This window comes from Pinus tabuliformis, chromosome 1_1 (assembly GCF_031772625.1).
Source record: "Pinus tabuliformis cultivar Carrire ecotype Pingquan chromosome 1_1, CPIR1, whole genome shotgun sequence".
NCBI classification, from domain to species: Eukaryota; Viridiplantae; Streptophyta; class Pinopsida; order Pinales; family Pinaceae; genus Pinus; species Pinus tabuliformis.
In genome coordinates, this window is record NC_142297.1 from 658,574,638 (window position 1) to 658,591,628 (window position 16,991).

Here is a 16,991-nt window from a genome sequence, read left to right on the forward strand (position 1 = left end):
CCAAGTGAACTATTCTATCTCTAATATCTATCAAAAAATATCATACATATATTTATATAAATATATATCAGATTAATTATTTAATATGAAAATTTCACTTATCTGGATCACACTGTCTTCCAAATCTGGTCTGCAACTAGACCTTGTTGCTTCCTACTTTGCCTCCCAACCTTGAGACTGTTATGTTAGTTAGTATCCCCCCGAGCTATTCCTGGATACAAGAACCTTATTCTTTTAATTTGAGACCCCACTTTCTCACATCTATCTATTCCAAACTAGACCTATCTACAAAAAACTGCTTGACACCTCAGTAGAAATTTCTTCCTTTTCCTTTTCTTTCTTTCTCACTTTCACTCCTCATCTCAGATACCTCTATCCTCTTGATCTTTCTTGAATAAATCCTTAAGAAATCAGTTAGGGACAGGTAACTGTCAATCCTAACTACTCTAATAGGTGAAAACAATGTTTACATGTAACTGCTATTTCATTTCTGCATAATTTAATTCAAGAAATAGTTTTTATAACTTAAAATAATAGTCAATTTGTTTAGTTTGCAGTAAATTAAATATTTACATTATCTGGGGATTTCACATCTCCCCCCCCTAATATGTAACATTGTCCTAATGTTTTCCTTCTGAAAATGAGTTCAGAAAGGTCTCCTTCATAACATGCTCATCTTCCTAAGTAGCCTCCTCCATCCCATAGTGTTGCCATTACACTTTAACCTAAATGATAACTCGTTTCCGCAGTGTTACTTCTCTCCGATCGAGTATAACCAGGGGTTTGACCAAGAACTTGCCTTTTGGTTCGACCTATACAAAGCAAAAAAATACCATTAAATCATCAATGAACTTGTTTAATAAGCCGTAACTTAAAAAAATTATTTATTATATAGTTTACCTGAATGTCTTTCCAATTGATTATATGGTTAGAATCATATATGTATTTCTTAAGTACACAAACGTGAAAGACATTATGCACACGAATATGGTTGGGTAAGGCAATCTGGTAAGCTACTGGTCTGATTCGAGCCAAAATTTGGAAAGGACCGCAGAATCAGGGTGTTAACTTAGCACATCCGGTCCATTGCAATGTATTTTTCTTGGCTCGTACCCATACATAAACATGATCCCCCACTTGGAATTCTCGGAAACTTCTCTTCCGATCAGAAAATTTATTTTTCCAGTCCTGAGTGGCTTTCAAATTGGCTTGTACATTTTTAACCATCTCCTCCATTTCCTCTAACATATTTAGTCCTAGTATAAAATTGTCCTCTAGACCACCCCAACTCAAGGGTGTCCTGCACTTACACCCGTATAACACTTCAAAGGGACTCGTCTGTAAGGATGTATGGTATCTGTTGTTATAAGAAAACTCTACTAAGTGCAAGTAGTCCTCCCATTTAGATGGTTGTTGCATTACATAAGTTTGTAGCATGTCTTCTACTACTTGATTTACTTGTTTCGTCTGCCCATCTGTTTGAGGGTGATAAGAAGTCCTAAAGTGTAGCTGTGTGCCCAAGCCTTCAAATAGAGATTTCCAGAAAGATGATGTAAATTTAACATCACAGTCAGAGATGATCATCTTGGGTATCTCATGTAATTTAAAAATGTTTTGCATAAAAATGTTAGCAATTTGTATCGCTCTATAAGTTGATTTTACAAGTATGAAATGAGCAAATTTGCTCAATTTGTCCACTACCACCATTATTGAGTCATTTTTGTTTTAGACTTGGGCATTCCTGTAATGAAATCGATGGATATGGTCTCCCATTTCCATTCAGGAATAGGAAATGGGTGGAGTAATATCGTCGGGTGGTGGTACTCTTCCTTCACTTGCTAGCATTCCAAACAACGGGCTAAATATTCTACTACCTCCCTCTTCATACTAGGACAGAAAAATTCCTTTCTAAGAGCAGTAGTCAGTTTCTGGTACCTAGGGTCGAGGTGGCCTACATAAGGAATCTTATGATATTCGTCTAAAATTAATTTTTTAATATTTTTTTTATTAGGCACATATATCCTTTTCCTATAAATCAGTAAGCCTTCTGAATTTACCTCATATCCCAGTCGTTGTTAATGGTTGTTCAGAATTTTAGCTTGTTGCCATAAATGTTTATATTATAAATCTTGCATGGTTGTTTCTTGAATCTGCTCATAAAAATTAGTTCGTGATTCACTCAAAGAAATCTCATACAAAAAAATTACCTTTCAACTTAAGGCATCCACAACTCGTTTCTCTTTTTCCTTCAAGTGTTTGATTTCAAAATAGAATTCGCTTAGGAAGTCATCCCAACGAGCTTGCCTAGCATTCAAAGTGGGTTGCTTGAAATAGTTTATTAGACTATGATGATCAGTCATTAACATAAATTTCTTACCCATCAAGTAATGTCACCACATCTTCAAGGCATGGATGACTTTGTCAACTCTAAGTCATAATCTGAATACTTTTTCTCATACTCTTTAAGCTTCCTCGATTCATAGGCAACAACTTTTCCTTCTTGCATTAATACACCACCTACACCTTCTTTGCTAGCATCTGTACACACCACATACTTTTTATTGGGATCAAGAATGCTCAAAATGGGTGCTATTGTAAGTAGATGTTTGAGTTGATCAAAACTCCTTTGACAATCAGAGGTCCACCTAAAGGTTTTTCCTTTCTTTTGCAGAGAGGTAATGGGATATGCCACCCTAGAAAAACCTTCCACAAATCGTCTCTAATATCCGGTTAGACCCATGAACGATCTTACGTCAACTACGTCCTTTGGTACTAACCACTCCATGATAGTCCTTATTTTCTCTGGGTCCACTACGATTCCATTCTTGGTGATGACATGTCCCAAGTACTAAATTTTTTCTTTAAAGAAATCAAATTTATTGTACTTAGCATACAGCTGGTGTTCTCTTAGAACTTGCAGAACAATACAGAGATGCTCCTTATGTTCTTCTATGTTCTGGGAGTATATCAGTATATCATCGATAAAGATTAACACAAACTTATCCAAATACTGATGAAATATATTTTCCATGAGGAACATGAAGGTAATTGGGGCATTAGTCACTCCACAAGGCAGCACCATGAACTCATAATGTCCATAACGAGTCCTAAAAGTAGTTTTGCTATGTCTTCTTCCTTTATCCTAATCCGATGGTAACCCAAGCAAAGGTCAATCTTTAAAAACACGGTTGCACCCTTCACTTGATCAAATAACTCATATATACAAGGGAGGGGGCATTTATTCTTAATAGTGAGCTTATTTAACTCACGGTAATCCACACACATTCACAAGGTTTTGTCCTTCTTCTTTACAAAGATCACCGAAGCTCCCCAAGGTGACACACTAGGACAGATATACTTTTTATCAAGCAGCTCTTGTAGCTGCATTTTTAATTCTGTTAACTCTGGTATCCTCATACGCTAAGGGGCTTAGGAGACCGGGGTAGCTCTTGGAATCAACTCAATGGTGAAATCTATGTCCGCTTTTGGAGGTAGTCCCGGAATTTATTCACGAAACATATCCAGAAAATTCTGCACCACTGGTATATTCTCTAAAGAAAAGTTTTATCCTTAGAATCAACATAGCCTACTTTTATTGCATAAACCTGGAAGCCTTTGCTAATGCATTTCACTAATTGGGAGGCTGACACATGCCTTAATTTCAGAGGTTTTTGAATACACTGAATTTCCTGTCTTTCTTCTTTCTCATCTAGGTAATTAATGGTTTTTGTTTTACAGTTAATGAGAGACCAATGCTTTTCCAAATAGTCCATACCTATAAGGATGTCGTATGATCCTAGGGGTAACACATTCATATCTGCCATAATAGACTGACCAGCTAATATTAGGGGACAGTTGCTAACTTTGGCCAACACCCTTCTTTTTTCTCTTGTGGCTAGTTGTACTAACCAAGGATTTTTAAACTTAATAGCTTGCAAACAAAATTGTTCCACTATCTTGGGGCTAATATAACTCAAAATAGCTCCTGGATGAATTAAAATGGATATGGTTTGGTCAAAAACTTTACCTTCAAATTCAACCATGGTTGGTTGATGTTCTGCCTGATGGTATTCAATGGCAGCATTAATTTTAGGAATGCTTCTTGCCACTTTTCCCACAGTAGATTCTTCTTGAATCTGTGAAATTTGCTCATCTCCCTTGCGGTGTGAGATTTTTTTGACATAATGTGGGCCTCCACATCCCTAACACTGTACAGGTGCTCTGGTGGTTAATTCTACTTCAGTGCTTCCTAATTGCTCATTCATTTTGGTTTCACTTGGTAATTTAAATCTGGGCTGGTTTCTATTCATATTCCAGCTAGTTTGACCTTTATACAATCCTTTGTTGAATATGCCCTTATTTCCCTTGTGGTTAGAAGCAAATTTAATTCCCTTTTTGTTGACCCATCTCTTTCCCACATCTCCCTTTTTCTGTTTCGCTGGTAGCATATCCGCACTTTCTGTATAACTTCGTCCATCATTTTCGGCTTATCAAACTCAAGTCGTTCTTTCATGAACAGTGGAAGACTGCTAATAAACCACTACACTTTTGCCTTTTCTTCGCGTATGTAAGGGACATACTGAAGGATGTGGATTTTGTTATGAACTCATCTATAGACAATTGACCCAATCGGAGATCTTGAAACTCCTTTTCCTTTTTGCCATAAAATCTTTTAGTTAGATATTTTCTTTTAAAATACCTTTGAAATATTTCCAAGGTTATGTTTTGTTCATTTACTCTATTTTTTTTTTTTTTACTTCTTCCCACCACAGGGTGGCTTTCCCTTGTAGCTGGTGTTATCACTCAAGAAAAATAGTTTAAATTCTGAACATCAATTTTATTTTATTTTGAAATTTGTCAAAAGGTTGGTGTCAGTTTTGGGCCTAGTCTTTTCATCTTGTTTTAGAGTCTTGTTAAGAGTCTGGTTAGTATGTCAAATGGGGTCAATTCTCTGTTGTAGTCCATCACTGGTCTCACACCGCACCTAAGTTCCATATGCCAATCCTATTTCAAAGTTCATAGCGCACAAACCTCGGTTTAGGTGATTTCGTAGCGGAAAACACCAGTTTTGCACTAACTGCGCTACGAAATGGGGAATTCATGCTGATCCATAGCACATCTCACCCCAGCTGTCATATTTTCTGCAAGAATTTTACGAGAATAACATGTGCAAGGTTTTACATGTCGGTCTTGACACGTGTTCTGTAGCGTTCAAATTTGATTCTTGCTTGTACTATTCAAATCGAGATTTCCATCCAAAACCAAATTTGAAAATTCTCTACTAAGACCGAAACTTCTGATTCTGGTTTCGATTTGTGATCAATCTGGCAGTATGACTTCTGGGAAGAATGGACTCTTGTCACTTTCCTTTGTTTCTAATTTGCAAAATGTCTTAAAGAACAGAAAGATCGGAAAGGCACAATGCTTGGAGCAGATACAGAGGCCGTACCACCTCCACATTACAGAGATTGCAGTAGCTCGAAAATTGAGGGGTTGCTTTCAGAAATCTTTGTTCTAAATTGGCACATGAAAATGAATCACCGAAAGGTGATATAGATCATAAGAAAAGGCCAGCCTCGCCACCAGAAGGGAATTCAGAACCCAAGGTAATTGATCGAGAATATGCTGAGGTAGTTTTTTCACAAAGACCTCACGGTGGTGACTTTGAAAAGCTTGGGAATAGTTTCAGGCAACTGGGATTTTGCATGGTAGAGGTTGGACTTTTATTGGCTCGACTATGTGATAAGGATATTGGTGGTATAGATTTGGAGAACACAATATTGGAATCTTCCACAGTAAAGGGTCGTCTCATCCACTATCATTCACTCAGTGAAAGAATTCCGTTGATGAACTCTGTAAATACAAAGAGAACTAAAAAAAAAAAGGGCTTTCTGCTAAAGATGTTGGATTTCAATTGGGATGTGCACATTCAAGAAACTGTTTGCCAGTGAGTTCAGACCAAAATATCGAAGGGAAAGGTCACCACGCTGTGCCTGAAAAGAATGCTTCATTTCATAAGCAGACTGACATATTGCCCATGCCCTTCTTTGCCTGAAGTGGCCTTTGTATGGCCGGAAAAATGCATGACTGCTGACTTTGAGTCATCTGAAACTCCCGTCTTTCATCCTTCCAGAGTTAGTGAGCTTGATGATGTATCATTTGAAAGAGCCTTGGATATGCTACGTTATCATGATGCCCACATGGCGGTGCTGTTTCATGCTTCATGGTGTCCATTTTCAAAGTTATGTCGATCTTTATATGATGACCTATCTTCAATGTTTCCAAAGATTTATCATGTAGCTGTAGAGGAGTCTGTTCTAATGCCCAGTGTTCTTTCGAGGAATGGAGTTCATAGTTTTCCATCTCTCTTTCTACAGAACCAGACATCAAGGGTGCGCTATCGTGGATTAAAAGACCTTGATTCACTTGTACATTTCTATAAGGAGATTACAGGTTTGAATAGAATTTGGTGTCGTTTAAAGTTTTCAAAGACAAGAAACTTTCAAGAAGGTGCTAAGAATGCAAGAGTATGGGCATCTCTGGCCTCTGTTTCTCTTGGTTAAGGCCTAGTACATAGACCAGAGTCTAGCTGTTCTGAAAATAGGGAAATGTGGTCTAGGACATGATGAGACAGGGATTCTTTCATTTGTAGATTCTCACAGTGGCAAAGAACTTGAATCTTATAGGCTTTCCTATCCCATATCTCAAGTGAATCCTCTGCCAATGACAGATTCAACTGAGCAACGACTACATCTTTTTGTTGATAACAATGCAAGGGCACACTTGTTTCCTAGAACCAATGAAGCACTGATTATGTTTCTTAAACAGATGTCAAATATTTACTTATATCTTGTTGATATAGAAAAAAGATCAATCCAAGGTTATGGTATCAACAATCAGGACATGTCAGATATGGTGTTTAAGGATTATTGCTTCAAAACTAGAGAACTGTGGTCTGTATTGTTTCCTTCTGAATTGGAGAAAATTGTTGCCACTGTCACAAAAATCTGAATGAGGTGTGGAATGTCTATAGTGTGCTCAACTATTTACAGGCTCTTGTTGAGAAGTCTGAGATCATCCAGATCCTAGAGGAAGAGAAAGAAGGTAATTTAACATTTACTGCAACTGATGGATATGACTATAATGGAGGAAGCAATGTTCTGAAGGTTCTGGGATACTTTAGTATTATTGGTCTACTTCGTGTACATTGCCTTCTTGGAGATTATTACAGTGGACTCAAGTGCTTGGCAGCTATAGATGTTAACCAGACAGGTGTCTACAATTCAGTGATTGGAAGCCATATCACAACTATTTATTATTATAGATCCGCCAACCTTATGTTGAGAAGGTATGTTGAGGCAATACGGGCCTTCAATCAAGTTCTGTTGTATATAATAAAGACCAAACAGTTCCATCAAAAGTCTCCACAGTTTGACCAAATTCTGAAGAAAAATGAACAGATGTATGCTCTATTGGATATATGCCTCTCTATCTGTCCACAAATGAAGCTTTTTGAGGAAAATGTGAACAATCAGCTGAAAGGGAAGTATGGGGAGAAGATGGCAAGCATGCAGAGAAGTGATGAGGTTGTGTATGACGAATTTTTTTTCATATGCCTGTCCTAGATTTATTACTCCTTCAGTACCAAACTATGATGAAGCTCTTGTAAAAAATAACCAGGATGCATATAGGCATCAGTTGAAGCTGTTCTTATCAGAAGTTATGACATACAAGCATAAGACTCATGCAATTGATCATGATGGAGGAATTATATCAAATGCAGATGTTGACTTTTATATTGATGAGGATATCGTTCATATTGTTGAATCAAAGTCTTCAAAGCTATACGCTGATAACTTTATGCATCACATTATCAAGTGTGAAGAGATTATTAGTGATTTGGACAGAGTAAGCTTGAATAAGATGGTTGTTGTTTTTGCATTATGGAAATGCCAGCTGTAATGAGGTCAAACATCCAGCTTTTGTAATTAGAGAAGAGCAGTCTTAAGCCATGAACAGTGGTGATCATTTAGCTATGAAAGGAAGACTGTGCTTTTGAAATTACACAGCAGTTTCGTAGCGCGCTACGAAACTGCTGTAGCTGCATGTTACAATTCAGTTGATCAATTATGGTCAAAAAAGCGGCAAATCTTTTGAAAGGTTTTTGTCATCACACAGGTACATGAAGCGGTGGACAACACATCAAGGACGTGGCAGTATGATCTATTTTGGGTAATTAAAGGATAAAGGCATGCTTTTTTGGATTCGAATATTTTGAGGCAAACCAAGGACCGACAAACAGAGGCGGTTTCCTATATTTCAGGGTATTGGAAAGGATGTGCCATTAAAGATCAAACATGGAGCGTTGAACATCCATTACAGCCAAATCGAAAGAGGACCAGGTGTCAAAGAACAAGGAGAGGCCATTATGCATGGAACATGGAGTTAGAGACATAGTTAATTTAGAACTCTTTAAAAACTCCAGTCAGCACTTTAGTTGTATTTATTAGTTAGTTCAATAGCTGATAGGTGTCAGTAGAGGTAGTTATCGACTCCCCTCATGTTGGAGGAGGAAGCTCAAATTAGTTAGAATAAGGATTTTATATATAGCTGAAACAGAAATGTAATGGGGGTTGGATATTTTATAAAACAGAGTACTGTTTTGGCTTATGTAAAGACAGAGTTCAGTAATATAGGTTGGCTGCTTTTCTTCTCAGGATTCATAAGGGATTTCCATGTTTAGAATGTGTGATTTTATTCTTTCCTTAATGTATTTTACAGTTGCATATATGTATAATCACTCAGAATTCACTGATTGTGCTCTGACTTCCTGTATGCATGTATGAACTGTGGTTTTATATGAGTTGTGTTCTGAACATCTAAATGCTAAATGCCCTGACTTCTATGTAAAGGCAGTATCATTATTTACTGAAGTATGATTGACTCCATAGGCCCAATGGAAATTAGTTTAATATTTGTCCAACCTTCATATTTGTCAATGTTATTCCACAAGAGTTAGCCATCTTATTATTAGTCAAAATCAATAACCCTTTGAGAGAGCCCTCTCAGGCTAGGGAGGCTAAGCCTTAGTCTAAAGATTGGTTTGAAATAGTTACTTGAAGTCTTCCTGGTTTGCAGCCTTCCAGGGCTTGATTTTGAGATAACATTTTGGTGCGTCTGCCGGGAGTCTGAAGATTATTCATTCCCGAAATCAATGGCTGAACTTCTGAAGGTAGCAGGAGCTCAGACATCTATTTGAGGCTGCAAAACTACCTTGGCGACTCCACACATCAAATAAGAAATTGGAAGGTGACTCCACTGCTAGAAGATCAGTAGCTTGATGAAGTTTCAAGATGAATTCCACTGCAAGAATGAATGCCAGGTATGCTCCTATGAATCGGTCTCATATCCCTGGTTTTCCAAATCCTATGCCAGAGGTTGATTGGTTAGATGATCTTCCAATATTCAAAGATGAAAAGAAGGATAATGTTGCTCTTCATTTGGTTAAATTCCACATGCATATACACAGTCTTAAGGTTCATTTCCCTGAAGATTGTCTCATGAAAATGTTTATGACCACTTTAGAAGGAAAAGCATGGTCTTGGTATAAAAGTTTGGAAAATGGTTCAATATATTCGCTTGCTAGTTTTCATGATGAATTCTGTGAAATGTATAAAGAAGGTTATCCTTCCTTATTGCTGCTTAAAGATTGTTGTAGACATTCTTTAAGTCTTATTCAGTACTTGGAAGATTGTTATGATGATGATGAATTTATGGATGAAGAAATTTTAGAGGCTCTTCATAACAATGCATTCCAGCACCGAGAAGAAAGTATAACATCTCATGAAACGCAGCATGAAGATCAGCAGGGGTTTATTTGTGAAAACCATGTTTCATCCTTTGATGTTGATGTAGAGATGCAGCAGATTTGTCAGGCTTCAGATCATTATGAGTATGAAATAGATTGCAAACAGCAAGAAGAAGTACTGGAAGATAGCTTTTACGACCCTCAGGCAGAGGAAAAGGTTGGTTTTTTATGTCAAACTTCTCAGCAGCTTACAGCAATAACTGATCATAAGAAAGAGGAAAATTACATTGTTTGTAGGCAGCATTCAGAAAAGCAGTTCGATAGCATATCAAAAGAATCTTGTGTGGTTGAGAATCAGCTGTCTAAAGATGTAGAATGTTATGATGATCATCAACATAACCATGTATTCTTTGACCCTATAAGTGAATATATGGACAAGCTTTGCACTCCGGTCTTTCATTTTCATTTGTATTATGAAGATCAAGTATATTATGAGTTGATGTGGTCATCTCACTACCATGGTTATTTTGAGGTTGAATGCAGTCAAGAGCCTCCAATATCAGAGAAGACAATTGATTGGCTTTATTGGAAATATCATGTTGCTTGAGCTACAAGTGGAGCTTGCAGCTGATAGGGTAGGTAGGTAGGAAAGTGCAAATAAGCTCAAGGTGACTGAGCATTTTTTTTCAGTAGATGTAGATTTCTTTCTCCTACAGTGATCATCAAGCTTAAGCCCGAGGTGAAGACCCAAGACGCTGGAAAGGAATGTTTGTCAAGCAAATTTCCGTTTGTAATAAAAAAGATAAAGCACTGGACCTGCAAGTTCTTAGTGTACTACAGGAGCACACTATCCCAAGTGGAGCCACTGTTATCACTCAAGAAAAATAGTTTAAATTCTGAACATCAATTTTTTTTTTTTTTTCAAATTTGTCAAAAGGTTGGTGTCAATTTTGGGCCTAGTCTTTTCATCTTGTTTTAGAGTCTTGTTAAGAGTCTGGTTAGTATGTCAAATGGGGTCAATTCTCTGTTGTAGTCCATCACTGGTCTCACACCGCACCTAAGTTCCATATGCCAATCCTATTTCAAAGTTCATAGTGCACAAACCTCGGTTTAGGTGATTTCGTAGCGGAAAACACCAGTTTTGCACTAACTGCGCTACGAAATGGGGAATTCATGCTGATCCGTAGCACATCTCACCCCAGTTGTCATATTTTCTGCAAGAATTTTACGGGAATAACATGTGCAAGGTTTTACATGTCGGTCTTGACACGTGTTCTGTAGCCTTCAAATTTGATTCTTGCCTGTACTATTCAAATCGAGATTTCCATCCAAAACCAAATTTGAAAATTCTCTACTAAGACCGAAACTTCTGATTCTGGTTTCGATTTGTGATCAATCTGGCAATATGACTTCTGGGAAGAATGGACTCTTGTCACTTTCCTTTGTTTCTAATTTGCAAAATGTCTTAAAGAACAGAAAGATCGGAAAGGAACAATGCTTGGAGCAGATACAGAGGCCGTACCACCTCCACATTACAGAGATTGCAGTAGCTCGAAAATTGAGGGGTTGCTTTCAGAAATCTTTGTTCTAAATTGGCACATGAAAATGAATCACCGAAAGGTGATATAGATCATAAGAAAAGGCCAGCCTCGCCACCAGAAGGGAATTCAAAACCCAAGGTAATTGATCGAGAATATGCTGAGGTAGTTTTTTCACAAAGACCTCACGGTGGTGACTTTGAAAAGCTTGGGAATAGTTTCAGGCAACTGGGATTTTGCATGGTAGAGGTTGGACTTTTATTGGCTCGACTATGTGATCGGGCTATTGGTGGTATAGATTTGGAGAACACAATATTGGAATCTTCCACAGCAAAGGGTCGTCTCATCCACTATCATTCACTCAGTGAAAGAATTCCGTTGATGAACTCTGTAAATACAAAGAGAACTAAAAAAAAAGGGCTTTCTGCTAAAGATGTTGGATTTCAATTGGGATGTGCACATTCAAGAAACTGTTTGCCAGTGAGTTCAGACCAAAATATCGAAGGGAAAGGTCACCACGTTGTGCCTGAAAAGAATGCTTCATTTCATAAGCAGACTGACATATTGCCCGTGCCCTTCTTTGCCTGAAGTGGCCTTTGTATGGCCGGAAAAATGCATGACCACTGACTTTGAGTCATCTGAGACTCCCGTCTTTCATCCTTCCAGAGTTAGTGAGCTTGATGATGTATCATTTGAAAGAGCCTTGGATATGCTACGTTATCATGATGCCCACATGGCGGTGTTGTTTCATGCTTCATGGTGTCCATTTTCAAAGTTATGTCGATCTTTATATGATGACCTATCTTCAATGTTTCCAAAGATTTATCATGTAGCTGTAGAGGAGTCTGTTCTAATGCCCAGTGTTCTTTCGAGGAATGGAGTTCATAGTTTTCCATCTCTCTTTCTACAGAACCAGACATCAAGGGTGCGCTATCATGGATTAAAAGACCTTGATTCACTTGTACATTTCTATAAGGAGATTACAGGTTTGAATAGAATTTGGTGTCGTTTAAAGTTTTCAAAGACAAGAAACTTTCAAGAAGGTGCTAAGAATGCAAGAGTATGGGCATCTCTGGCCTCTGTTTCTCTTGGTTAAGGCCCAGTACATAGACCAGAGTCCAGCTGTTCTGAAAATAGGGAAATGTGGTCTAGGACATGATGAGACAGGGATTCTTTCATTTGTAGATTCTCACAGTGGCAAAGAACTTGAATCTTATAGGCTTTCCTATCCCATATCTCAAGTGAATCCTCTGCCAATGACAGATTCAACTGAGCAACGGCTACATCTTTTTGTTGATAACAATGCAAGGGCACACTTGTTTCCTAGAACCAATGAAGCACTGATTATGTTTCTTAAACAGATGTCAAATATTTACTTATATCTTGTTGATATAGAAAAAAGATCAATCCAAGGTTATGGTATCAACAATCAGGACATGTCAGATATGGTGTTTAAGGATTATTGCTTCAAAACTAGAGAACTGTGGTCTGTATTGTTTCCTTCTGAATTGGAGAAAATTGTTGCCACTGTCACAAAAATCTGAATGAGGTGTGGAATGTCTATAGTGTGCTCAACTATTTACAGGCTCTTGTTGAGAAGTCTGAGATCATCCAGATCCTAGAGGAAGAGAAAGAAGGTAATTTAACATTTACTGCAACTGATGGATATGACTATAATGGAGGAAGCAATGTTCTAAAGGTTCTGGGATACTTTAGTATTATTGGTCTACTTCGTGTACATTGCCTTCTTGGAGACTATTACATTGGACTCAAGTGCTTGGCAGCGATAGATGTTAACCAGACAGGTGTCTACAATTCAGTGATTGGAAGCCATATCACAACTATTTATTATTATAGATCCGCCAACCTTATGTTGAAAAGGTATGTTGAGGCAATACGGGCCTTCAATCAAGTTTTGTTGTATATAATAAAGACCAAACAGTTCCATCAAAATTATCCACAGTTTGACCAAATTCTGAAGAAAAATGAACAGATGTATGCTCTATTGGCTATATGCCTCTCTATCTGTCCACAAATGAAGCTTGTTGAGGAAAATGTGAACAATCAGCTGAAAGGGAAGTATGGGGAGAAGATGGCAAGCATGCAGAGAAGTGATGAGGCAGTGTATGACGAATTTTTTTTCATATGCCTGTCCTAGATTTATTACTCCTTCAGTACCAAACTATGATGAAGCTCTTGTAAAAAATAACCAAGATGCATATAGGCATCAGTTGAAGATGTTCTTATCAGAAGTTATGACATACAAGCATAAGACTCATGCAATTGATCATGATGGAGGAATTATATCAAATGCAGATGTTGACTTTTATATTGATGAGGATATCATTCATATTGTTGAATCAAGTCTTCAAAGCTATACGCTGATAACTTTATGCATCACATTATCAAGTGTGAAGAGATTATTAGTGATTTGGACAGAGTAAGCTTGAATAAGATGGTTGTTGTTTTTGCATTATGGAAATGCCAGCTGTAATGAGGTCAAACATCCAAATTTTGTAATTAGAGAAGAGCAGTCTTAAGCCATGAACAGTGGCGATCATTTAGCTATGAAAGTAAGACTGTGCTTTTGAAATTACACAGCAGTTTCGTAGCGCGCTACGAAACTGCTGTAGTTGCATGTTACAATTCAGTTGATCAATTATGGTCAACAAAGCGGAAAATCTTTTGAAAGGTTTTTGTCATCACATAGGTACATGAAGCGGTGGACAACACATCAAGGATGTGGCAGTCTGATCTATTTTGGGTAATTAAAGGATAAAGGCATGCTTCTTTGGATTCGAATATTTTGAGGCAAACCAAGGACCGACAAACAGAGGCGGTTTCCTATATTTCAGGGTATTGGAAAGGATGTGTCATTAAAGATCAAACATGGAGCATTGAACATCCATTACAGCCAAATCGGAAGAGGACCAGGTGTCAAAGAACAAGGAGAGGCCATTATGCATGGAACATGGAGTTAGAGACATAGTTAATTTAGAACTCTTTAAAAACTCCAGTCAGCACTTTAGTTGTATTTATTAGTTAGTTCAATAGCTGATAGGTGTCAGTAGAGGTAGTTATCGACTCCCCTCATGCTGGAGGAGGAAGCTCGAATTAGTTAGAATAAGGATTTTATATATAGCTGAAACAGAAATGTAATGGGGGTTGGATATTTTATAAAACAGAGTACTGTTTTGGCTTATGTAAAGACAGAGTTTAGTAATATAGGTTGGCTTCTTTTCTTCTCAGGATTCATAAGGGATTTCCATGTTTAGAATGTGTGATTTTATTCTTTCCTTAATGTCTTTTACAGTTGCATATATGTATAATCACTCAGAATTCACTGATTGTGCTCTGACTTCCTGTATGCATGTATGAACTGTGGTTTTATATGAGTTGTGTTCTGAACATCTAAATGCTAAATGCCCTGACTTCTATGTAAAGGCAGTATCATTATTTACTGAAGTATGATTGACTCCATAGGCCCAATGGAAATTAGTTTAATATTTTTCCAACCTTCATATTTGTCAATGTTATTCCACAAGAGTTAGCCATCTTATTATTAGTCAAAATCAATAACCCTTTGAGAGAGCCCTCTCAGGCTAGGGAGGCTAAGCCTTAGTCTAAAGATTGGTTTGAAATAGTTACTTGAAGTCTTCCTGGTTTGCAGCCTTCCAGGGCTTGATTTTGAGATAACAGCTGGAAGATGGCCAAATGAGCCTTTAAATTGTGGTCGTACTCATACAACTGAAAATACTTGTTCATATTGATGATCTAGGCTTCCGCTGCCTCTTCCTGTTCACCATCAAAGAGGGGAGGTTTTATTTTTCAAAATTCCCCTTAAAGCTCCATTTTTTGCCTTTGTTGTGTCTTGTGTCCTGACACATTATCTGATTCTTCTTCATGATTCTCTTCGCCACCCTCTGTTTCCATGTTCTCAATTCGAAATTCTTGTTCTATAGTCATATTTCTGTGTTCGGGGCTGGGGATTAGTGGTCGATGATTTTTTCTATCAGATAGACACTTCATAATAGTTTCATACTCCCGCATCAACCTTCCATTATCTTCCCATAGTCAGGCCATCTCATCCTTCAATTCTTGTACAATTTCCATGATAACAATATTGGTATTATGTGGCTCTTCTCCTAACTGCACCCATACCTCAGGATTTCCTTCTTCAAATGATGCTCGCCTTGTTCCCATTACAAACCTGTGTGGTGGATTTCCAGCCCTCCTCATGCTGACTGCTTCCCTTCTTCCTCTTTTCACATCACAAATGTTGTTATTTACTTATATTTAAGATGTCTCAATTTTACAACCTGAGCGCTCTGATACCATATGTCACACACCCACATATCAAGATATTCATAAAGAAGTTTTTAAAATAAATTACTATATATTAAACAGAGATCTTTTACTAATAAGAATCTAGATTTGTGCCAGAACTGTAAAATCTTTACCAGTGTTATTTCTGCATTACATTTGACTATTATAATATGGTCCTTTTACAATTAAATCAAACCATAGCTTTTGTATACTCGTTGTGACTAATGTATAATGGGATCAAACAATGGTTGGGTTTCTAACCAAGTCAACAAACCTGCTTTTCACCTTCGAACCATGATTTAGATATACTATAATCTCAACTCTAATTAAGCCTGGGACTTTAATGTTGTCCGATCACTGAGCTGAACATTAATTTTGTCACTCGGCCTCATTTATGCTGCATTAATTCTATGGTTGTTGTATTGGCCTAGGTGGGGGTATTTCCCCTCTGGAGTCTTCGTTGTGGCTCCTCATCAACAGTATCCAGTTGTTGCTCGGATCGGACGATGGAGGAAAACCTCGGGTTTCTATGCCTCTGGTGTAGTGTCGTCGTCTTTTCATTTTCCTTCTCCTGGGAATGGACACAACATGCTCTGCAGGGGAGTTTTTCCATGCTCTGGTATTCACAGGTCTATCATTTGTTGATGGAGTCTATTTATGATCCAAATTGGTTCACCATTGTCATATTATGCTTCCTATTCATTTATGGCTTCAATGGTAAGCACATTGGGTTTCTGGCTCAGCATTCTACTGTGAGGAGGGTTTCTACATGTGACTTTAAATCAGGTAAAATCTAAATGGTTTTGTTTGCCATTTCCATTCTCTAATCTTTTTCCCAGTTATTGTTTTCATACGCTAGCTTTTAATCTTTGATACTCCTCCCAGTTGGGATGCAGGGTTTCGCAAGTGATGAAGTTTTTGGGTTGGAGAAAGCCTTCGCTCGGCCCACTAAGCGCGGTGATGATAGTTCCAACCCATCTATCGGGTACTTGAACCTTGCCTATTATATTCTGTTAAGGGTTTCTTAGTTTGAGGGTTTCAGACTCCAGAAGGAAGAATTCATTTTGTGAACTGTTAACTTATCTATTTATATATCTGCATTTATCTTTACAGTAAGAAGCATTGATGAATTTAAAATGGAGATATGTATTTGTATATTTTTCAAAGGGTTAACGAAGACCAAAACCTTGGCCCAACTCTATTTTCTTCCTCTCTTAGATAATAGGATTGGACAGACTCGTATTGCTGTTACAAGGATTTTATTGGCCAACTTACAGTTCTTTGGTTGCCATTTACTTAATTATCTTTAAACATGTTAT

General features: G+C 37.6%; 3 pseudogenes; all 3 read left to right on the forward strand.

Moving 5' to 3' along the window:
• Positions 1–6,903: 6,903 nt before the first annotated feature.
• Positions 6,904–7,962, forward strand: LOC149215112 (uncharacterized; annotated as a pseudogene).
• A 3,919-nt stretch (positions 7,963–11,881) lies between these two features.
• Positions 11,882–12,505, forward strand: LOC149215113 (5'-adenylylsulfate reductase-like 5; annotated as a pseudogene).
• A 277-nt stretch (positions 12,506–12,782) lies between these two features.
• LOC149215114 (uncharacterized) lies at positions 12,783–16,700 on the forward strand (annotated as a pseudogene).
• Positions 16,701–16,991: the final 291 nt, after the last annotated feature.